Source organism: Schistocerca serialis, chromosome 5, assembly GCF_023864345.2.
Source record: "Schistocerca serialis cubense isolate TAMUIC-IGC-003099 chromosome 5, iqSchSeri2.2, whole genome shotgun sequence".
Classification (NCBI taxonomy): Eukaryota; Metazoa; Arthropoda; class Insecta; order Orthoptera; family Acrididae; genus Schistocerca; species Schistocerca serialis.
This window is the reverse complement of record NC_064642.1, coordinates 687491490-687507936: the sequence shown is the minus strand read 5'-3', so window position 1 is coordinate 687507936 and position 16447 is coordinate 687491490.

Genomic DNA, 16447 nt, shown 5'->3' with positions numbered 1-16447 from the left:
CTGGAGCAGGTCGAGCAGATACCACAACACACACACACACACACACACACACACACACACACTCACTCACACACACACACACACACACACACACACACACACACACACACACACAAATATTACATCACTTTACTAAACCTTGAACAATATAAGATACTTAATCTGGAAACAATCCGTTCCCACAGGAATGTCACCTATGTATTTGCTACTGTCGCTGCACTCGATAACTTATCACTTGACACAATACTGAACGATGGTCTCTTCTCAGTATTTAATTGACAATAAATTTGGATACAGATCTGACTTATAATGCAACTCGCGCTGCTGGATCCGAAGTAGGACAATGCTGTCGTCTTAGGCGGTGATGAGAGAGTGGGTCTGAGCGGCACTAGGCTCTCATAATGCAGCAGCAGCGTATGAACTTCTTGAGGGCGCATCTTCGCCGATGTCTGTCATTCGTTGCTGCGTCAGGCAGCGACTGTCTGCACTTGCGGTTCCGTCGTGAGGTACCAACTCTCACATGGGACCTCGTTCTTCAGACGACACCACAGACACATTTAACGTTCTCTCTAGAGTAGCATAGTGTAAAATAACGGAGAATCAGACAGTCGCCAGCGACAGTCTTTTTCGTCAAAACGACAAATTAGAAGTTTCCTGAGAACTCCGATGAAAGTGGAAGGCGAAATTCTCTAGAGGTATGGATAAAGTGTGTGTACAAATTGTTGTGCACTACTTTGCACACAGCTGTAAGGAGAGGTGGGATACAGAGTGGTGCATCAGCTGTCGTTGTAGGAATGCTGGGGGCAGCAGATATGATTAGCAGAAATGCAGTAAGCAGAAGCTTCCTCCAGGCGTTGTGAAGAAACTTTACAAAAGAACAAACAGCAATAAAGTTCAGGTATTACAAAACTGAGGAGCGTTGTGCAGTGTCAGGTTCCCGTTGCTAAAGCGCGTGTGAGCTGTCGAAGGCTTACTTAGACTGCGCCATGTAGTTGCCGTCGACCACCCTACGAGGTGCATTCAAATTCTAAGGCCTCTGATTTTTTTCCTAATTAACTACTCACCCGAAATCGATGAAACTGGCGTTACTTCTCGACGTAATCGCCCTGCAGACGTACACATTTTTCACAACGCTGACGCCATGATTCCATGGCAGCGGCGAAGGCTTCTTTAGGAGTCTGCTTTGACCACTGGAAAATCGCTGAGGCAATAGCAGCACGGCTGGTGAATGTGCGGCCACGGAGAGTGTCTTTCATTGTTGGAAGAAGCCAAAAGTCACTAGGAGCCAGGTCAGGTGAGTAGGCAGCATGAGGAATCACTTCAAAGTTGTTATCACGAAGAAACAGTTGCGTAACGTTAGCTCGATGTATGGGTGCGTTGTCTTGGTGAAACAGCACACGCACAGCCCTTCCCGGACGTTTTTGTTGCAGTGCAGGAAGGAATTTGTTCTTCAAAACATTTTCGTAGGATGCACCTGTTACCGTAGTGCCCTTTGGAACACAATGGGTAAGGATTACGCCCTCGCTGTCCCAGAACATGGACACCATCATTTTTTCAGGACTGGCGGTTACCCGAAATTTTTTTGGTGGCGGTGAATCTGTGTGCTTCCATTGAGCTGACTGGCCCTTTGTTTCTGGATTGAAAAATGGCATCCACGTCTCATCCATTGTCACAAACGACGAAAAGAAAGTCCCATTCATGCTGTCGTTGCGCGTCAACATTGCTTGGCAACATGCCACACGGGCAGCCATGTGGTTGTCTGTCAGCATTCGTGGCACCCACCTGGATGACACTTTTCGCATTTTCAGGTCGTCATGCAGGACTGTGTGCACAGAACCCCCAGAAATGCCAACTCTGGAGGCGATCTGTTCAACAGTCATTCGGCGATCCCCAAAAACAATTCTCTCCACTTTCTCGATCGTGTCGTCAGACCGGCTTGTGCGAGCGCGAGGTTGTTTCGGTTTGTTGTCACACGATGTTCTGCCTTCATTAAACTGTCGCACCCACGAACGCATTTTCGACACATCCATAACTCCATCACCACGTCTCCTTCAACTGTCAATGAATTTCAATTGGTTTCACACCACGCAAATTCAGTAAACGAATGATTGCACGCTGTTCAAGTAAGGAAAACGTTGCCATTTTAAGTATTTAAAACAGTTCTCATTCTCGCCGCTGGCGGTAAAATTCCATCTGCCGTACGGTGCTGCCATCTCTGGGACGTATTGACAATGAACGCGGCCTCATTTTAAAACAATGCGTATGTTTCTATCTCTTTCCAGCCCGGAGAAAAAAAATCGGAGGCCTTAGAACTTGAATGCACCTCGTATATGGTGGCGGCAAAGTGTGCTTGTATTCGGAGCCACTGACGGCCTGGCTCAAGAGGCGCACATCATTGGATCCGCCGGGTTCCCGCGCGACCGCTGTCGGCATCTGTCGGAAACATGCGTTTCCGTTGCCAACTGTGATACGCCGGTGGGGGTGGTAGCGATTTATGATACCAGCGAAATATTTATGAAATATGTTAAATTTACGTGAAATACAGGTATGTGTGTGAAATGAATGACATACACAAACGCAGGCGAAGCAACTATTATCCTTATAAGGAAAATCGAAAAGGAAATTACTAGGAGCACTGCAGTAGAGCGCTACACACAAAATTCCGAGCCATTGTTCCAAAATGGATGAAGAAACTTACTACTTCCTGCAACATACATTTAGTGTAAAGATCACGATACTAAAATATCTGAGAAATCGGGGTTCACACATAGGGGTGCTATTGTCTTCCTTCCCGCATGCATTCGCAGACTGAACAGAAGAAGGAGGGGGAATGGGGAGGGGGGATTTTCTGCTACCATTTTACTCATCTTGCAGGACGAGTGAGTCTTTGGTCAGATCACTCTATAACACCTCGTCCTACGTGACTGGTCTGATGCGAACACGGCACCACGCGAATAGGCGAGCGATTAAACGAAGCAGTGCGATGCGTTTAATCTGTCTATGTGCGATGCACGGGCCAGTGGCCCGGCGGCTGTTTCCAATACATAAGAAACATGGGCTTTCCGACATTTTCGCTATAAAAAAATACTTTACGTTATGGAAGCAAAACTATATCAATTTCTGGACTTAGTTTCTCATTAGAGTTTCTCCTTTTCCTTAAAAAAATTAAAAACCATTTATTTCGATTTCGCACGTTTTCTTCAGTATGTAATACTTCTCATTCGTTTCCGAGGAAACTGGTTCGCGCACAGTATCGATTTTTTCCGCATTTGATTGTTTCACATCACAGCTTGATGATGAAGTCTGTATTTTTCGATATTGGTCATAGTTATTGTAATGTACAATTTCTGAGTAGACTACTGCATAAAATTTCAAGGGTTTAGTTTAAAAAATTTGGTCGCTGGCTGCTTTACTTTTGTTTCATTTTAGGTAATACACTAGTGTGAACAAAATGTAACTAACATATCGAAATTTTTTAAAAGCTGACAGAGGTCTTCGTCACTGTTGTCTTCTTCATAATGTCGCAGGATTTTAATCTTCCTACCTAATTCGAGAAATGCATGTAGCCTATCTTTCAACTGTTGGTTTTATCGAGCCTGAGGGGATACTATACTTTCACGTTGTTTCTGTTGATGGAACAATCACCAGCATGGCCTTGTCTGGCTGTTCAGCGTCGTAAACATGAATTTAAGTCTCATCTCTGACGTCAACAAATAACAATGGCGCCAGTCACAGTCTCACAACTGACATCGACAGTAGCGTTTTCAAACATAATTTCTGTGTCTCTCAGATCCAATTTTCTTGACGAACGTCCCCGTCTGTTTTTCGCGGTTTTAAAATATGTTTTAAAAATAGCACGAATTAAACTATTGCCAACTGCCTGTATATAGTTCGTCAGAAACAACCTGAAGAGCTTGTAAGGGTGTTGCAAGATAGGTTACGCTGAGAAATAACTGCAAAGCAAAAAATTAGACACCGCTCTACCTTTATTTCGATCCCATGCCAATTTATGTGTACCTCTCTTGTTCGATTTGAGGAAAGGAAACGAAGAACCCGCTTGGTGACATTGTCTCTGGCGGGTCGCTTGAATCTGCGCGCGCAACGAAAAATTGTTCAAATGGCCCTGAGCACTATGGGACTTAACAGCTATGGTCATCAGCCCCCTAGAACTTAGAACTACTTAAACCTAACTAACCTAAGGACATCACACAGCACCCAGTCATCACGAGGCAGAGAAAATCCCTGACCCCGCAGGGAATCGAACCCGGGAACCCGGGCGCGGGAAGCGAGAACGCTACCGCACGACCACGAGCTGCGGACGCGCGTGCAACGGCCTGAATGGCTAGCTTCAGTGCTAATTAATTTGGAAACGGTGTAACTTATCGAAGTTTTTTCTTAATATTTATTTTTCAGCACAGCCTAACCAGTAACACCCTTACAAGCTTTTCAGAGGGTTTTTGATCACCGTTTATGCCGATTAACTATCAGCATCAACTCCAGAACGAGGTTTCAGTATACTAACGTGACTATAATCCCGAGCTTGTTCGCAGATAAACAAAGACTAATGGTTCAAATGGCTCTGAGCACAATGGGACTTAACATCTGAGGTCATCAGTCCCCTAGAACTTAGAACAACTTAAACCTAACTAACTTAAGGACATCACACACATCCATGCCCGAGGCAAGATTCGAACCTGTGACCTTAGCGATCGCGCGGTTCCAGACTGAAGCGCCTAGAACCGTACGGCCACACCGGCCGGCAACAAAGACTACCTCAGTATTCACGAAAGATACAGATTATACAAAAAACAATGTTGTTATTTGTTATCGTTGCACATAATGTATTACATATATATATATATATATAAAAAGAAAATTTTTGACCTACTTTTTTTTTAAGCTCACTGCACCGAGCAAGATGGCACAGCGGTTAGCACACTGGACTCGCATTTGGGAGGACGACGGTTCAAACTCGCGTCAGCCATCCTGAGTTAAGTTTTCCGTGATTTCCCTAAATCGCTTCAGGCAAATGGCGGGATCATTCCTTTGAAAGTGCACGGCCGACTTCCTTCCCTACTCTTCCCTGACCTGATGGGACCGATGACATCGCTTTTTGGTCCCCTTCCATAGATCAATCAACCAACTAACCAATATTCATTACAGGTACTTAGCCACGGACAGAATTTCGAAACGGCTATTCCACAATCCTTGTGGAAAGGATATGCCTGAGGCAAAGAAGATGTCTTTACAAAATAACACATTGTTTTTGTTTCAAACGGGAATTCCCCAACTGTCTTGGAAGTATTGACAGGAAACACGGTCGCATTAAAAACGTAGTAAATCTGGTCCCAAGTAAAACTGCAACCAATCCTTGTTTTCAGTTGGATTGTTATCTGGCACTAGTGCCAACTATAGGTCTGTTATGGTGAATGTTGGCTCTTACGGCAAATACAACGATGCAGTTGTTGATGCACCTTCAAAATGGTTCAAATGGCTCTGAGCACTATGCGACTTAACTTCTGACGTCATCAGTCGCCTAGAACTTAGAACTAATTAAACCTAACTAACGTAAGGACATCACACACATCCATGCCCGAGGCAGGATTCGATCCTGCGACCGTAGCGTTCGCTCGGCTCCAGACTGTAGCGCCTAGAACCGCACGGCCACTCCGCACGGCGATGCACCTTCCAACATGCAATGGAAATGGGAAGACTAATAATACCTAAAGAAGAATTTTTGCGAGGATCAGCTGTCAAGTGTCCATATGTTTTACTAGGGGATGTAGCAACATTTGGTCTTAAGGAATATTTAATGTGAAGGAAGGATAACAATTGTAGGTTTAGCTAAAGGCATCTCGGTCGCGAATAGCGATAGAATGTTCTTTTGGTTGCATAACATCTACATTTAGAGTTTTGGATAAAACTATAGAAACTAGTGTCGCAAATGTGCTACCTATTGTGAAAGATGTAACTTCATTACACAGCGTCATACGTGATCCATACGAAAGACAGCACAATACAATTTACAAAGGAGATATAAACTTCCATCAGGAGCAGCCGTGCAAGTGAGGAAAAATTTGAGATTGCATTTTGAACAAAATGGTACACAAAGACTGTAAAATGTTCTGATTTATAATTGTGTTACGTGTACTTACTTGCAGAACAAATTATTTCGGGAACATCCATTCACAATACAATATTAAAAAGTTGTTATAATTTTTATTCCCGTTGACCCATAGAACGGAACGTTCTTGAACAGCACTGATCAAAATTTCAGGTATTGTAAGTTGAAGCACTAACATCCACTTCCCACGAAATCATCAAACCAACGGATAGCGTCTGCTTCGCCACACCGCGCGTCGCACGCTGTCCCGCGCGTTTGCATTCACGTAGCACAGTTGTTTGGTATCTTCGCACGGTTGCAACTGTTCGCTCAAGTAAGATGACGGCCTCTGCTGCGGAAACTGGGTCTCCGTCGCTCTCGAGTGCCAAGCATAATTTATTGGTCGTTATCTCTCCGGAACAAGAGTATAACGCGTATTTCTCGAAGTAAGTGGTAAATTGCTACGCTTTACGTCGAGTTTAGAACGGGGCTCTTTATTTGCAGGTGCCTCGGTGTTACGGTTTTGCCGGATCGCAGTGGGTTTACTGAGCAGTAACTGTAGCGAGAGTAGGCTCAGCGAGGAGTTATTAGGTACTCATCTCCGCTCATGCGTGGCAGCTGGGAAAATTACGAGCCCCGAGTAAATAACGGGCCCTCCTCGGCGCGCGATCACCAATTACAATTAGCCGGCGGAACTGGGAAGCGAGCGAGCGAGCGAGCGAACAGGGGGGATCGGCCGTTTCGCAAGAGCTGCGGCGCGGCCGGCTGGGGGCCGGCGCAAATCGGCGGAAAGGCGTTTGCGAAACAAAGCCGGCGGAGCGGCGAGATGCGATGCGATGCGATGGTGGCCCGCGCGCATGCGCATGAGCCGCCGCCGTGTTCCGGGATGAGCGGCTGTCGGCGGCGGGAGCGGCCGGCCATCCATCACGGCGCGAGCAGCAGCGGTGGGCTCCGATAGCCGCGCTCCCAGTGCTGCCGTGATGGATGGGCGCGCCACGCGGGGGTAGGGTGTGTGTGTGTGTGTGTGTGTGTGTGTGTGTGTGTGTGTGTGTGTGTGTGGGAGCAGAGGGGCACAGAGGGAGAGAAGCGGCGGAGGAGCACCACCTCCGTACACTGTACCCACTGGCCGTGCACTGTTGGGCAGACTTAGGCGGTGACGGAAACAATAAATGCTTTACGTTATCAGAGGATACGTTGCATGTATACGCTGAATGCATCTTGTCTGAACCACCTTTCGATCTGCACTCAGGCTCCGAGCCACAGTGAAGCATTTACACACTAATACTAACATATTAAAGACTTTTAGTGTAGGACGGTCTCTATGCAACTGAATAAAGATCACTCGAACCAGCTGCTCTGCACTATGGCATCATTCAAAGCCCTGTTGCATTTAACAAAAATCCTGAAGCGTTTATTTTCGCTAGTTCCATAATATTTCCCTCAAAGAAGTGACATATATGTGCATTCGTTCATATTTTCCGTAGCTTTCAGATTTCCTTATGCACGTACGAGTGATTGAATTTTATCTCCACTTACATCTACTGCCCAATGTTACACAGACAAGACATTCTCTGTCGTCCATTCCCTCTTCTACCTTCAGTTTTGTTTTTAGTTGCCAGTTATAAGAAGTGCCATCGGCCTTGCAGCAGCGGCAACACCGGTTCCCATCAGATCACCGAAGTTAAGCGTTGTCGGACTGGGCTACCTCTCGGATGGGTGACCATCCGGTCTACCGAGCGCTGTTGGCAAGTAGGGTGCACTCAGCCCTTGTGAGGAAAACTGAGGAACTACTTGATTGAGAACTAGCGGCCCCGGTCTCGTAAACTGACGTACGGCCGGGAGAGCGATGTGCTCCCCTTCCAAATCCGCAACCAGTGACGCCTGTGGGCTGAGGATGACACGGCGGCCGGTCGGTACCGTTGGTCCTTCATGGCCTGTCTGGGCGGAGTTTAGTTTAATACAATATTTTTCATTTCATGCGATATGTCCTAAATACGTGGTCTTTTCTTCATAACTGTGTTCAGTGGTTGTCGGTCTCTGTCGAAACACTTTTACGTGTTCGCCGTACACGCCAATCTACTCTAGGTGGACAAAAGTATCGCAACGCGAAAAAAGGAGGACATTGTCGTGCCTAATACTGTGTAGGAAACCCGCTGGCCTTCAAACTAAAGTGCAGTCGTCTATAATGGATAAATACAGTCCCTACATGGTTTTAATGGCTTGCACCACTCTTCCTGCAAAATAATGGCAAGTGCAGGTAACGATGATGGGGGTAGACAGCGATCATGCACCCTCCGACCAGAAAGGCTCAATAAAACTGCGGTGGCCAGGGGAGAAGCGACACTTATCCTTGTGGCCACAAAGCCAGCCCTGGACGATGTGAACAGCGGTCCTGTTGTCTCGAAGCACAGCATCACCATTGGGGAACAAACTTTGTACCACAGGATGGACCTCATAACAAAATAGTCGCACGATTCGTGCCAGTAATGCGGTGTTGCACAGTAACTATGAGGCCAATGGATTACGATGATATGGCTGCCAAAATCATTTCCGAATCCCCATCATATTTCACTGTAGGGACGTAAACTCGGCCAGAATTTGGAAAAAGGGTGTAATAACAAATGATTTTCTTCCATTGCTCCATATTCCATGTTTTGTGGTTTTGACGCCACACTTTTCTCTTACGGGCATTTACGTCACTGATCCGTAGCTTTGGAGTTCCAGCTCGTCCTGCAATTCTCAGCTTAAGCGGCTCCCTTTGTTCCTGTTTCGGCGCTGATGGGGTTCGCGAGTGCCGACATTCAGTTCTGCAGAGACTTTTGCAGCTCTCGTCCTCGTCGTCAAAATTCTCTTCAATGAGCGTCTGTTACTATCTCTCAACAGACACATAGTGACTTAGCGGATGATGTTTTTCGGATTTCTCTGTATGCGGTTGTATCTTCGACACGGTGCCTCTTGAAAGACCAAACACTTCGGCTACGTTGATTAACGAGGCACGCTCCACACGAGCACCAACAATTTGTACAGGTTCGGATTCACTTAGCTACGACATAAGGCACTCACAACTACACAGATCACTGTCATCACCACGGCTACTGACACTTGCAACAAGCTGAGGAGACTGCAGAGGTGTCGCTGGCGGTGAAATACAACAGCGCAACCTGCAGGCCTGGCTAGCATCCGCATTTATGTTGAAGCATGCATTTCTCGCGGTGTTTGAATATTTTTGGCCAATGCCTGTAAGTTACAAACAGTTTAGACCTAGGCCGCGCGGAATTCGCCGAGCGGTCTTAGGTGCTACAGTCATGGACTGTGCGGCTGGTACCGGCGGAGGTTCGAGTCCTCCCTCGAGCATGGGTGTGTGTGTTTGTCCTTAGGATAATTTAGGTTAAGTAGTGTGTAAGCTTAGGGATTGATGACCTTAGCAGTTAAGTCCCATAAGATTTCACACATTTTGGAGTTTCGACCTAGGCACCCTTTGTTCAGTGTATGCGTCATTATTTACTGTGTGTGTTGATGTTATACACACGCTCTTGCGGTGCTGCTGATCACGTTGTTGTTTTGCCTGAAACACTTAAAATAAATTTCAGCAGACGACACCAACGGCACACACACTATTACACCAAATTACATGGTTTCGTGTAATGCGGTGTTGCTATGTGTTGGATGCGTTTTATGATTTCTATGCTCAAAGGTTGTACGTATGTTTGGGGGGGGGGGGGTAGTTGGCGGGGGCGGGGTGACCCTTTGGCCAAGTTCAGTTGTGAATTGTTGTTGCTTGCTCTGCTATGATGCTGCTCAAGATGCGTCATACCTCAAGATACTAACGCATAGGAACCGTGTCTCTCTCGAAAATATCGGTTCAGGATCACCCAATTATGTAATACGTACACCTTTAGCATTTCAAGGTAATTGATAGCATTAACTATACTCTTTTCAAAAAATAAAAATCCAGTTCTACCATCTGAAATGAGATAAGAACATAAATATTACTGTAGAAACCTAGAAAGTAAATGTATGGTAAATACTGGAAACCTTATGGTACATGTTCGATGAATACATGATTACCTCTAGACCGGCCAGAATGATATTCTGCCGGCCGCGGTGGTCTAGCGGTTCTAGGCGCTCAGTCCGGAGCCGCGCGACTGGTACGGTCGCAGGTTCGAATCCTGCCTCGGTCATGGATGTGTGTGATGTCCTTAGGTTAGTTAGGTTTAAGTAGTTTTAAGTTCTAGGGGACTGATGACCACAGATGTTAAGTCCCATAGTGCTCAGAGCCATTTGAACCATTTGAATGATATTCCGTTTAGAGACAGAATAAACAAAAGCAAAATTTTTTACTTTGGTACTTCAGACTGGTGATAGGTCGTAATGATTTTATGAAAGCGAGGCGCCTTACTGCCGCTCTTTCTCGGACCTTCATGCATTGTGACTATTAGTTTCCGCTCTATACCGATAGTTGGTACGACTAGTTACGCGGCGTTCAGCTGCCTCTCCATTAAGTATTAGCGGGCTATCTGGTCCCGGGTTCAACCGCGATCACACACCGCCACACCGGTAGCAAATCACTTTCGCGATAACGTGATCGTCCCGCCGAACTCTGCGGAGCATTCCATGGCCGAACAACAATGTGATTCCCCGGGGAGCGGCGACAGTGGCGGGACACGGGCGTTTGGGCTACGGTCGGAACTGCGGCACGGCACTTGGCATATAGTTGGTGGGGCTGCACATTAATCTGCATGCCAGGTGGCTAATGGAAAGCAATTACGGCGCGCGAGCGCAGGCATCGGCAGCGGCAGCCGGCGGCGACCTAATCCCATCAAGGAGCGGCCCACAGCCACCGTCGCTGCCACTGCGCGTAGTTAATAATACCGGCCGGCGGGCCGTCGCGTCCTCGGCGGAGCGGAGCGGCGCAGCGCCTGCTGCAAAATTCACGCCGCCCTGGCCCGGCGCTAATTAAATGTGCCGACACTCGGTGGTCACCTCGGGCCAGTCGCTCGGTGGACACGGCCTCGCACAACTTGCTCCGGCTCCAACTCACGCCTCTGCTAGAGTCGCTTTTGGAAGAGGTTTACGTCGCCAATATTTGGGCGGCTCCGAGAGCAGCGTAAATGGCCTACAGTTTCCGACAGCTAGGATTTCCGCCAATATCCTACATTCAGTACCAGATTTCTCTGCACTCTCCAATGGACACAGCCGATTGGTTGAAGTTTCTCATAATGAGAAGTGAGAAGGAGCGATCTGTACGCACTTTTGAAAAAAAATCTTACCCGTGGTCTAGGGGTAGCGTCTTTGATTCATAAACTTCTTCGGTCCCGGGTTCGATCCCCGCCACTGCCTAAATTTTGATAAATAGTCAGTATTGGCGGCCGAAGACTTCCGGCATAAGAAGTCAGCCTCATTCTGCCAACGGCCTTGTCAAAGAGGGCGGAGGAGCGGGTAGAGGTTCAGGGCACTCTCTTGTCCTAGGGGTGGGAAATTGCCCCTAAAGGCGGAAGAATCAGCAATGATCAACCACATGAGGATGCAGAAGGCAATGGAAACCACTGCATTAAAGACACGTAACGTGTATCCACAGGACATGTGGCCTGTAATTGAAGAAGTGTCATGATGATCTCTCCATTGGCAAAAGATTCCGGAATAGTCCCCCATTCGGATCTCCGCGAGGGGACTGCCAAGGGGGAGGTTACCATGAGAAAAAAGATTGAATAATCAACGAAAGGATAACGTTTTACGAGTCGGGGCGTGGAATGTCAGAAGCTTAAACGTGGTAGGGAAACTAGAAAATCTGAAGAGGGAAGTGCAAAGGCTCAATCTAGATATAGTGGGGGACAGTGAAGTAAAGTGGAAGGAAGACAAGGATTTCTGGTCAGATGAGTATCGGGTATTATCAACAGCAGCAGAAAATGGTATAACAGGTGTAGGATTCGTTATGAATAGGAAGGCAGGGCAGAGGGTGTGTTACTGTGAACAGTTGAGTGACCGGGTTGTTCTAATCATAATCGACAGCAGATCAACAACGACAACGATAGTTCAAGTATACATGCCGACGTCGCAAGCTGAAGATGAACAGATAGAGAAAGTGTATGAGGATATTGAAGGGGTAATGCAGTATGTAAAGGGGGACGAAAATCTAATAGTCATGGGCGACTGGAATGCAGTTGTAGGGGAAGGAGTAGAAGAAAAGGTTACAGGAGAATATTGGCTTGGGACGAGGAATGAAAGAGGAGAAAGACTAATTGAGTTCTGTAACAAGTTTCAGCTAGTAATAGCGAATACCCTGTTCAAGAATCACAAGAGGAGGAGGTATACTTGGAAAAGGCCGGGAGATACGGGAAGATATCAACTAGATTACATCATGGTCAGACAGACATTCCGAAATCAGATACTGGACTGTAAGGCGTACCCAGGAGCAGATATAGACTCAGATCACAATATAGTAGTGATGAAGAGTAGGCCGAAGTTCAAGACATTAGTCAGGAAGAATCAATACGCAAACAAGTGGGATACGGAAGTACTAAGGAATGACGAGATACGTTTGAAGTTCTCTAACGCTATAGATACAGCAATAAGGAATAGCGCAGTAGGCAGTACAGTTGAAGAGGAATCGACATCTCTAAAAAGGGCCATCACAGAAGTTGGGAAGGAAAACATAGGTACAAAGAAGGTAGCTGCGAAGAAACCATGGGTAACAGAAGAAATACTTCAGTTGATTGATGAAAGGAGGAAGTACAAACATGTTCCGGGAAAATCAGGAATACAGAAATACACGTCGCTGAGGAATGAAATAAATAGGAAGTGCAGGGAAGCTAAGACGAAATGGCTGCAGGAAAAATGTGAAGACATCGAAAAAGATGTGATTGTCGGAAGGACAGACTCAGCATACAGGAAAGTCAAAACAACCTTTGGTGACATTAAAAGCAACGGTGGTAACATTAAGAGTGCAACGGGAATTCCACTGTTAAATGCAGAGGAGAGAGCAGATAGGTGGAAAGAATACATTGAAAGCCTCTATGAGGGTGAAGATTTGTCTGATGTGATAGAAGAAGAAACAGGAGTCGATTTAGAAGAGATAGGGGATCCAATATTAGAATCGGAATTTAAAAGAGCTTTGGAGGACTTACGGTCAAATAAGGCAGAAGGGATAGATAACATTCCATCAGAATTTCTAAAATCATTGGGGGAAGTGGCAACAAAACGACTATTCACGTTGGTGTGTAGAATATATGAGTCTGGCGACATACCATCTGACTTTCGGAAAAGCATCATCCACACAATTCCGAAGACGGAAAGAGCTGACAAGTGCGAGAATTATCGCACAATCAGCGTAACAGCTCATGCATCGAAGCTGCTTACAAGTATAATATACAGAAGAATGGAAAACAAACTTGAGAATGCGCTAGGTGACGATCAGTTTGGCTTTAGGAAAAGTAAAGGGACGAGAGAGGCAATTGTGACGTTACGGCTAATAATGGAAGCAAGGCTAAAGAAAAATCAAGACACTTTCATAGGATTTGTCGACCTGGAAAAAGCGTTCGACAATATAAAATGGTGCAAGCTGTTCGAGATTCTGAAAAAAGTAGGGCTAAGCTATAGGGAGAGACGGGTCATATACAATATGTACAACAACCAAGAGGGAATAATAAGAGTGGACCATCAAGAACGAAGTGCTCGTATTAAGAAGGGTGTAAGACAAGGCTGTAGCCTTTCGCCCCTACTCTTCAATCTGTACATCGAGGAAGCAATGATGGAAATAAAAGAAAGGTTCAGGAGTGGAATTAAAATACAAGGTGAAAGGATATCAATGATACGATTCGCTGATGACATTGCTATCCTGAGTGAAAGTGAAGAAAAATTAAATGATCTGCTGAACGGAATGAACAGTCTAATGAGTACACAGTATGGTTTGAGAGTAAATCGGAGAAAGACGAAGGTAATGAGAAGTAGTGGAAATGAGAACAGCGAGAAACTTTACATCAGGATTGATGGTCACGAAGTCAATGAAGTTAAGGAATTCTGCTACCTAGGCAGTAAAATAACCAATGACGGATGGAGCAAGGAGGACATCAAAAGCAGACTCGCTATGGCAAAAAAGGCATTTCTGGTCAAGAGAAGTCTACTAATATCAAATACCGGCCTTAATTTGAGGAAGAAATTTCTGAGGATGTACGTCTGGAGTACAGCATTGGATGGTAGTGAAACATGGACTGTGGGAAAACCGGAACAGAAGAGAATCGAAGCATTTGAGATATGATGCTATAGACGAATGTTGAATATTAGATGGACTGATAAGGTATGGAATGAGGAGGTTCTATGCAGAATCGGAGAGGAAGGGAATGTGTGGAAAATACTGATAAGGAGAAGGGACAGGATGATAGGACATCTGCTAAGACATGAGGGAATGACTTCCATGGTACTAGAGGGAGCTGTAGAGGGCAAAAACTGTAGAGGAAGACAGAGATTGGAATACGTCAAGCAAATAATTGAGGACGTAGGTTGCAAGTGCTACTCTGAGATGAAGAGGTTAGCACAGGAAAGGAATTCGTGGCGGGCCGCATCAAACCAGTCAGTAGACTGACGACAAATAAAAAAAAAAGAAATAAAAAAAATAAAAAAAACAAGATCACGTTCACAACTATTTTTAGTGGCCGGTTTCATCAAGTACAACAGTAGTCTTCAGATCTTAAAAATCTATTCTGGTTGTGTATCATGTTCTGTCAGAGACAGCAAAGGACTTGGAAGAGCAGTTGAACGGAATGGACAGTGTCTTGAAAGGAGGATATAAGATGAACATCAACAAAAGCAAAATGAGGATAATGGAATGTAGTCGAGTTAACTTCGGTGATGCTGAGGGAACTAGATTAGGAAATGAAACACTTAAAGTAGTGAAGGAGTTTTGCTATTTGGGGAGCAAAATAACTGATGATGGTCGAAGTAGAGAGGATATAAAATGTAGACTGGCAATGGCAAGGAAAGCGTTTCTGAAGAAGAGAAATTTGTTAACATCGTGTGTAGATTTAAGTGTCAGGAAGCCATTTCTGAAAGTATTTGTATGGAGTGTAGCCATGTATGGAAGTGAAACATGGACGATAAATAGTTTGGACAAGAAGAGAATAGAAGCTTTTGAAATGTGGTGCTGCAGAAGAATGCTGAAGATTAGATGGGTAGATGACATAACTAATCAGGAGGTACTGAATAGAATTGGGGAGAAGAGGAGTTTGTGGCACAACTTGACTAGAAGAAGGGTTCGGTTGGTAGGACGTGTTCTGAGGCATCAAGGGATCACCAATTTAGTATTGGAGGGCAGCGTGGAGGGTAAAAATCATAGAGGGAGACCAAGTGATGAATACATAACCAGATTCAGGAGGATGTAGGTTGCAGTAGGTACTGGGAGATGAAGAAGCTTCCACAGGATAGAGTAGGATGGAGAGCTGCATCAAGCCAGTCTCAGAACTGAAGACCACAACAAGAACAACATGTCATGTTCCATAGTTCGTCAGTTACTCATGCCATGTAAACATTTTACTGGGCAGTATAATTCACATTCCACACAGGTTTGCCAAAAATAATATTAACAACAAGCAAAAATATACACAGCTAAAATGCACCTAGTGGAACATATGCAGCTCTCCTCTCACGCTTGTCGGTTGTCAACATCCACAATATACACTCATCAGCCAGAAAATTATGACCACCTACGTAATAGCCGGTATGTCTACCTTCAGTACGCATAACAGCGGCGACGGAGTCGTGGCACGGAAGCAATGAGGCCTTGCTAGGTCGCTGGAGAGAGCTGGCACCGCATCTGCACACACAAGTCACCTTATTCCCGTAAATTCCGGAGAGGGGGCGATGGGCTCTGAGGCCACATCCAATCACATGCCAGTCGTGTTCAATCGGGTTCAGATGTGGAGAGCTGGAGGGCCAGCACATCAATTGAATCCGGCCGGTGTGAGCGAGCTGTTCTAGGCGCTTCAGTCTGGAACCGCGCGACCGCTACGATCGCAGGTCGAATCCTGCCTCGGGCATGGATGTGTGTGATGTCCTTAGGTTAGTTGGGTTTAAGTAGTTCTCAGTTCTAGGAGACTGATGACCTCAGATGTTAAGTCCCATAGTGCTCAGAGCCATTTGAACCATCAATTGGAACTCACCACTGTGTTCGTCGAACCACTCGATCACACTCTTGGTCTTAATTGAGTTTTCTCATTGTGAGAATATTGAAGGGCGATGTGTTTTAATTGTTAAAAACCATTCAAAAGCCATGATCGCACAAAATATTTTTTGTTCAAGACACCGGTTTCCTTTTACGCTGACCCTGTCAGAAATATGTTAATAGGCATGGCC